Raw genomic sequence first — 8,263 nt, 5'->3', positions numbered from 1 at the left:
CCACTCTGCCTCCCCGTCTCTGCCCCCTCCCCCTCTCTCCCCCTTCCCCTCTCCCTGTCTCTTCCTCCTTCCCCCTCCTCTCCCCTCCTCCCTGTCTCCCCCTCCCCCTCCTTCTCTCCCTGTCCTTCCCCCTCCCCTCTCTCTTCCCTCCTTTCCTCCCTCCCCCCTCCTGTCCCCTCCCTTCCCTCCCCCTCCCTCTCCTTCTCTCACCCCTCTCCCTCTCTCCCCCTCCCTCTTCCTCACACACACACTCTCACACTCACACTCTCACACACTCACACTACAGGATACAAAGTCGCTGCTCCGTAAGCCTCCTCCCTGGAAGAGCACGGCTCACGCCCATTCACTCCACACCCACCACCTGCTCAGCAAATGTCCCTTCCACTGCACCTGCCCCTTCAATTACGCCACCACAGCGCTGCCCCAGACGCCCCGGCAGCCAGCCGAGTGACACTCATCAGACCTTCCGTGCGGCGTTCACACAGGCTCCGTGAGCGCAGGCAGTGAGGGTCCTGGGACAGCCGCTGGGGTCCACCACAGCCCTAGGCCGCCAGGCCCAGGCCTCAGGAGTAGGCTGGGACCCTCAAGACAAACCCAGGGCGATGCTGTCAAAACAGCAAAGAGACACTGGCTCCTTTCCGAGCAACTAAAGTCACTGAGATGCTCTTCCCTGCTCCACTCTGCCTTTGACAAAATGGGCCTCGGTCCTGTCAGTTCTGGTCACCCGAAATGGCAATGTCCTCCACAATATGAGATAGCAGCCGGCGGCGAGGGCAGCAGGCCGGCCAGCGGAGCCGGGAAGGGACGGAGGCAGAGGGTGTGGGGCCGGACAGGGCCCTGCGTGCACGGTGGCTCTGATCCTGGTTCGCAGCGTGGGCCTCTCCCCACCCCCCAAGGGTGCACACAGGGGAGACACACGTTATCTTTCAGATATCCAAGGGGACCACCCCCGGAATTCCACGTGCTACCCACACACCCCTGAGTCCAGCTGGGCACTGAGACAGGTGCTCAAGGAGCCACCGCAGGCCCTCCTCCCCCCAGCTTCTATAATAAATAGCGTGTCTTGAGCCTTGCCTTGGACAAGCCACCGTGCTCAGTCCTGAGACAAATAAAAACTATGTGGATGTCTGGTCCCAAGGAGGTGACGGATTACCAGGTGAAACAGAACATAATAAGGTTCAAGTTACAATAACACCAAAGCCAGACACTGGCAGAATAGAGCCCGCCCAAGCAGGGGTCTGGCACTTGCTAAGGAAGCCAGCTCCCGAGGCCGCAGCACCCGCTAGTCGGACGGTACAGCTGAAGGGCGCGTTCCCATTTTCTAAGGAGTATAAAACTACCCTCTTTGTTGTCATCAGAGAATTTTTATTGCACTCTGGAGGAGAGAGCCGTGCCAGGAGGACAGTAAAATAGAGGCAGTTCCTATCGGCCTGGAGCCCATAATGTTAGACAGTCAAGGCTGCGGGCTTCAGTAGTAAATACAGAATTTCTCATCACTCACGGCCGTTAAATCCAAAGCAAGTACTGCAAGAATCCACACTGAATGCATTCCTAGGTGCTGCTGGAGATTCAGGAGACAAAAGATACGCACATACCAGGAACTCAAGGCAGGTTTCAGAGCAAATATGGTCCCTCCTTTTGAGAAATTCCGGTCAAACTAGGAAAACAAAGTAGCCACTCTGTTCCCTCCTTTTCCCAATTCTGGGCCTACAGTTTACTACCCTTCTGTGCTATCCTCCAAACTCCACTTGTGTTAAGTGGCAACCGTCGCGCCCAAAATTTGCACAGCCGACAGCACCATCTCGATCTGAGACCCTTCGTTACCCAGAAAGAAGTGCTGTGCCCTTAGCTGCCATGCCCCACCCCCAGCCCCTGCCAGCTGCTGGAACCACAGACCTACTTTCCGTGTCCGTACGCATGCCCATCCCAGCCAGCACGTTCACGGAATCGCAGGGATCAGACACCGTGGGGCCTTTGGCATCTGCCGCTTTCACCTGGCATCACGTTGTCAAGGTCCATCCGTGTTGTAGGCTGTGCCAGGCCTTCATTCCTTATTTCTGAGTAACATTCCACTGTATGGACACGACCCGTGTTGTCATCCACCCAGCAGCTGGTGGATTCTCAGGTTGTTTCCACTTTCTTACGATTATGAATAATGCCGCTGTAAACGCTCACATACAAGTTTTTATATGGGCACGTGTTTTTGTTTGTTTCTTTTTAAAGATTTTTTTATGTTTATTTTTGAGAGAGGGAGACAGAGCATGAGCGGGGGAGGGGCAGGGAGAGAGAGGGAGACACAGAATCCGAAGCCGGCGCCAGGCTCTGAGCTGTCAGCACAGAGCCCGACTTGGGGCTTGAATTTGTGATCTGTGAGATCATGACCAAGTTGGATGCTCAACCGACTGAGCCACCCGGGCGCCCCTTGAATGGGCAGGTTTTAACTTCTCTTGGGTATATACCTAGCAGTGGAACTGCTATGGGTCAGTCAGCAATCCCATAGTTAACACTTTGAGAAAATGTAAACCGTCTTCCAAAGTGGCTGCATCTCTTTGCATTCCCATCAGCAGTGCATGAGCTTTCCAATTTTCTCCACATCCTTACATATACTTGTTATTTTTCAACAGAGACTGGCACCTGTCTGTCTTTCTTTGCCATTACAGCCATCAGCGAGTGTCAGGGGGATCCCACTGAGCTCAGGCTGCATTTCCTTAATGACTAATGAGGTTGGGCTTTTCACATGCCTGTTGGTCGTCTGTATGTCTTCTTTCAAGAAATATCAGATCCCTTGCCCACTGTGAATCTGGGTTATTTGCCTTTTTATTGTTGAACTACAAGATTTCTTTGCTTGTTCTGGATACTATTTCCTCCTCAGATACATTACAAAAGTAACTTAAAAGTTTTCCCTCCCTCTCTGTACACTGCTGCTCTACTTTCTTGATGATGTCCCTGTAAGCACAAAAATGTCTAACTTTGATGAAACCCAATTTATCTATTTTTCCCTTTTGTTGCTTATGCCATTGCTTTCATGTGTAAGGGACTCCTGTCCAACCCAAAGCCAGGAAGATTTCAACCTGTGTCTCCTTCCAGGAGTTGCATAGCTCTTACATTTAGGAAATTTCTCCCCTTTGGGTTAATTCTTACATACGGAGTGAGGTAGGGGTCCAGCCTCACTCCTTGGCATGTGGGAATCCAGACGGCCTATCATTTGTTGAAGAGTGCTCATTCTCCATGGACCAGTCTTGGCGCCCTTCTCAAAAACCAACTGACCATAAACATGAGGAACTGTGTATGGGCTGTAGAAGTTCTTCTGTGGATTCCTCAGGGTCACATCCGTGTACACAGAGACCACCTGACTTCTTCCTTTCCAATACTTACATCTTCTGACTATTTTTCTTGCTTAATTTCCTGGCCAGAACCTTTGGTTCAATGTTGGAAAGAGTAGTGAAAACAGGGGTTTGGTCTTGTTCCAAATCTTAGGGAGGAGGATTTCAGTCTTTCACCATCGAGTGGGAGGTAGCTGCAGGTTACTCGTAGACAGCCCTTAATGGGTGGAGAAAGCTCCCTTCTGCCCCTGGTTTGCTGAGTGGTGGACTTTTCCCAGTGCTTCCCCTGCATCTACTGACACCGCCATTTGAGCCCCTATCTAGTGTCCTTTCGTGTCAGCCTGAGGGACTGAGGTGCGTTCTTGCCAAGGCAGGGATCTGCTGCTGACAGATCCTCAGTTTGTTTATCTGGGGACAGCTAACGTTCTCCAGTTCTGAAGGACTGCTGGCCTTTCACGTCTGGCTTCCTGGCTGACCTCTTCTACCAGCATTTTGAACATGTCTGATGCCTTTTGACCTCGTTTCCGATCAGAAACCAGCTATTAATATTATGGAGGATCCCCTGTACGTGATATTTCTCTCTAGCTTCACTCAAGATTCTTTGTCTTTGTTTTTTCACAGTTTAATTAAGATGTGTCCAGGTACCGATCTCCTTATGTTTATCCTACATAGAGTTCATTGAGACTAATGTTTTTCATGAAATTTGGCAAGTTTCTGGTCATTACTTGTTCAAATATTCTTTCTGCCCCTGTCTTTCCCCTCTCCCTTGGGACTCATGGCCATGACAGGTGTGTTTGTCACCTGATGGTCTCTGAGGCTTTGTTCATTTTACTTCATTCTTATTTCTCTCTGTTCTTCGGATGGAATCCTCTCAATGGACATATCTTCAAATTCACCGATTATTTATCCTGGCAACACAAATCTGTTGTTAAGTCCTATGTGTAGCCTGGACAATGCTTCCTCCCAAAGATGTCCCACATCCTAATTCCAAGAACTTGGGTTACCTTAGAGAGCACAGGGACTTTGCATGTGTGATGCAGTTAAGGATCTTGAGAAGGAGAGATTATCCCGGGTTATCTGAACCAGCCCCACTGCAGTCACAAGGGTCCTTACAAAAGACTCCGAGGATCAGAGTGCATAATAGAAGATGCCAGGACAGAAGCAAGATTCACCAGCGATGAGAAGGGACCACCAGCCAAAGAACACAGGCAGCCTGCAATGCCACAGAAAGCAAGAAGGGCTTCCCCCGCCTGCCCCCCGCCCCCCCCCCCAAGGCCTCAGGAAAGGACGCAGCCCAACAAAGACCTCACTTTCAGATTGCTGACTGCCAGGACAGCAAGGGAATAAGTCTGTGTTGTTCGAAGCCACTACATTTACATTCATTTCTTACAACAGGAAACTAATAAAAGCCCTCTGGTACTTTTTAGCTTCACAATTCTGCTTGGTTCCTCTTATAACTCTGTCTCTTTCCTGCTAGTCTCTGCTTGGTGAGACGACGTTTATGTTAGTGGACTTCATTCTTTAGGCTGGGCTTCCCCCAGTTTGACACATCAAAACAGCTCACTTAAAGTCCCTGTCAGGGCACCTGGGGGGCTCAGCCGGTTGAGCGGCCGACTCTTGATTTCAGCTCAGGTCATGGTCTCATGGTTCATGGGATCGAGCCCTGAATTAGGCTCTGTGCTGACAGCCCAGAGCCTGCTTGGGATCCTCTCTCTCGCCCTCTGTCTCTGCCCCTCCCCAACTTGTACTTTCTCTTTCAAAATAAATAAATAAGCTCAAAAAAAAAAAAAAGTAAAATAAAGTCCCTGTCCAGGAAGTGAGCATCTGGACTTCCTCAGGGACAGACTCTACTGACTGTTTCTCTTCCTGTGTCACGTGTCTCCTTCTGTCACGTGTGGCCACCAAAGTCTCTGTCCAGTGAGCTTGGTAACCAGCTAACAGAGCCCTTCAACAATCCCCATAAATGCCGTGAACCAGTAAGATGCCCGGCGTTTGTAGAGGACTCTGGGAGCACGTGGGAGCACGCCTTTACTGCCCCGACAGGCAGCTTACGACTGCGTCTCGGCCCTCCACCCTCTCCCTGTGCAGAGCCTTGAGCTCAGCCAGAAGGGGGAGATCAGGACCGATTCGGGTCTTCCCGGGCACGGAGGTGTGCACAGACCTTCCAGATCCCCAGGACTGGGTGAGCTTTCCCGAAGCCCTCTGTGGACATCCATTTCCGCAGTCTTTCCTGTTCAGTTTTTGGTCAGCTTCTTATGTGTCCTGTGACTGTCACCCCAGGCAGCTGTGATGGGGAGCAGTTGCTGACTTTCTCCCTAACAACCGGCCCAGGGAAACAGGCTGTTCACAGGACAAGTTGTGGGTCAGACCGAAGGAAGACAAGCCCTGTGAGGCAGGGTTCCCGGGGAGGTAGCACTTTTGACAACAGTCACATGGCGATGCTCTGGGGACAGGGCTCTTGGGGAGCTCTCTCCAGTGGTGACCAGGCCGCAGTATCTTGCACTGCTGTCACTGTGAGGCTCGGGGACAGGGACAGCTGAAGTTAAACCAACACTAAACTTGCTATTTCTACCAAGATTCAAGATTCAGGCACTTTCCCTTGAATTGCTGCAGTCTTTGGGCATTTTCCCGAGCTCTGCAAAGGGTGATTGTGACAATTTTTGTCAGTGTTCTCACTGCTTTCAAAGAGAAGGTTTTCAGGGGTCCCCACTCTCCACTCCCAAAGTGCCATAGCAAAGCTGCCTGCTTGTACGGTCAGGGTCCTGGTTGTGCACATACTAAGTAGAAGGAAAAGCCTGAGCTTCAGCTTCTGTTCCAGAAGTTACGCTGTACATCATTAAACATCTGAGAGAACCCCTTGGTTCCCCCATGAAGCTTCCCAATCTTTGCTACCTGCTCCAAAGATCAATCTTTCTTACAGAAGAAGAGGCTCTGTCCTTTGTTGAGCATTTTTTCATGAACAGAGATAAGTTTTCCTATCCATTTAGCCATAATAGCTCCAGAACATCTGAGAGCTTGAAAACGGCTAATGGAAAGCCATGCATGATGTGTCATTAAAAATGATTCACTAGAAATACAGCTTTTCAAGAGCCCAAATTTAATAAACATTGGACTATGTGTGTTGACCTTACAGGACACTAGACAATGAAATTTCAAGAAAAAGAAGCAAAACCCATAAGGAGTTAAAAATAAGAAACAAAGCTGTCATTATTTACAGATCGTAAGATTTTAAATATAGAAAGTTCAAAATAATTTACATATAAATCATCAAAGTTAAAGGGAGAATGTATAAGATATAAATACACTTTGTTTACTTCTATTCATGTGACATTCTGGAAAAGGCAAAATCATCAGGCCAGAAAACAGAACAGACAATGCCAGAGCATGGTGGGTGGCGGCTGCAAGGGAACCACGGGGGAAATTTTAGGGTGGTGGGCCTATCCCGTATGGTCCCTGGGTGGTGGGCCTGTTCTGTATGGTTCTGGGTGATGGAAACTTGACTGTGCATTTGCCCAAACCCACAGAACTGGACAGCATGAAGAGCGAACTTTCCAATGCAAATATAAAACAAGGTCCTAGAATGGAATATGACAAATAAATCTAAAGTAACGACATCTGAATGACACGCGTACGATATAACTTCACTCTAGAGAGTAGATTAAAGATGGAGGTGCCTACCAAAGTAACTGCTATTGGGACTAGAAACTAAAGACGGAAGAACCGAACCCGACTCTCTGCATCTGTTTGTCACAGGATGTGAGCTACCAATTCTGAACATAGTCTCCTTCTGTCCTAGAGATGAACAGAGACGGTGGACGTGGGGGCCTGGTTTCTCCATGTTGGGGACAAGGCACAAATAAGCGAGGATGTGGGAGGTTAGAACACATGCTTTTATCAGAAACATCAGCAAAAATCCGTGTTTCATTTATAGAGAGGGATGAGGGGTGGACAGATAAATGATAAAGAAACAGGGTACACACACATGTTCACACAGGCATGAGTCGCTCTGTCAGCTGTGTGGTAACGTCACCAGTGACGCCCCGTAGCAACAAGCACACCAAATGCTGGGGTCGTGGTTTCTAAATATCATTCTCCAGGACAAGGAGGATGGTATTTCTCCATGATTCTTCGGAGAACTGGCTGACTCGCTGAATAAAAAGAAACCCATAATTATGGGCGTACGTCAAAGGGACAAAAGAGTCAACTTGAAAGGGCCCTAAATAGAAAAAAACAAAACAAAACAGAACAACGGGAGAAGTGCAGTGAATAATGTAGTATTGGATCATAACCCAAAGTATAAAACAAATACCCGTGAGTCCAGACGGATACAAGTAAATGACTGCATAAATGAAGGGTGAAGAGGAGACTGAGAGCCCTGAGAAGATTTCCAGGAGCATATGGACACACTCTCCAACCCGAGCTGACAGTGGGCTAGACTTATTCACTTACTCCAAGGAACAGATTATGGAAGGGAAAATTGGTAACCTCACAGTGGACAGAGGGGCTGGTACCACCTTCATCAAGCCTTATCATCCCCAGTGATAAGTCACGTTGCTATGACACGTCCTGATATCATGCAATGAGAAAGTGGTATCTTCCCAAACACCCACACCTGAAATCTAAACTTGAGGAAGACACCAGAGAAACTGAATCTGAGGGACACTGTACAAGACTAACAGTCTTCAAAACTGTCAAGGCCACAAGAAACAAGCGAAGACTGAGGAGACTAAGCAGCTACACACGTTGGGGGTCTCAGACAGGCCCTGGGACAGAGAAAGACATAGTGGGAGAGCCTGCGAGACCCAAGTAAAGTCTGGAGCTTACTCACACTGGTGTGTCCTTGTTAATCTCTTAGTGTGGACAAGCGTGCCATGGTCGTGTAAGATGTAAGGAATCCAGGTGATAGGTACACAGTAACTCTTTGTACTACATTTTCAACT

The sequence above is a fragment of the Panthera onca genome, chromosome B4 (genome assembly GCF_046562875.1).
Source record: "Panthera onca isolate mPanOnc1 chromosome B4, mPanOnc1 haplotype 2, whole genome shotgun sequence".
Lineage (NCBI taxonomy): Eukaryota > Metazoa > Chordata > Mammalia > Carnivora > Felidae > Panthera > Panthera onca.
Note: the sequence above shows the minus strand (reverse complement) of the source record.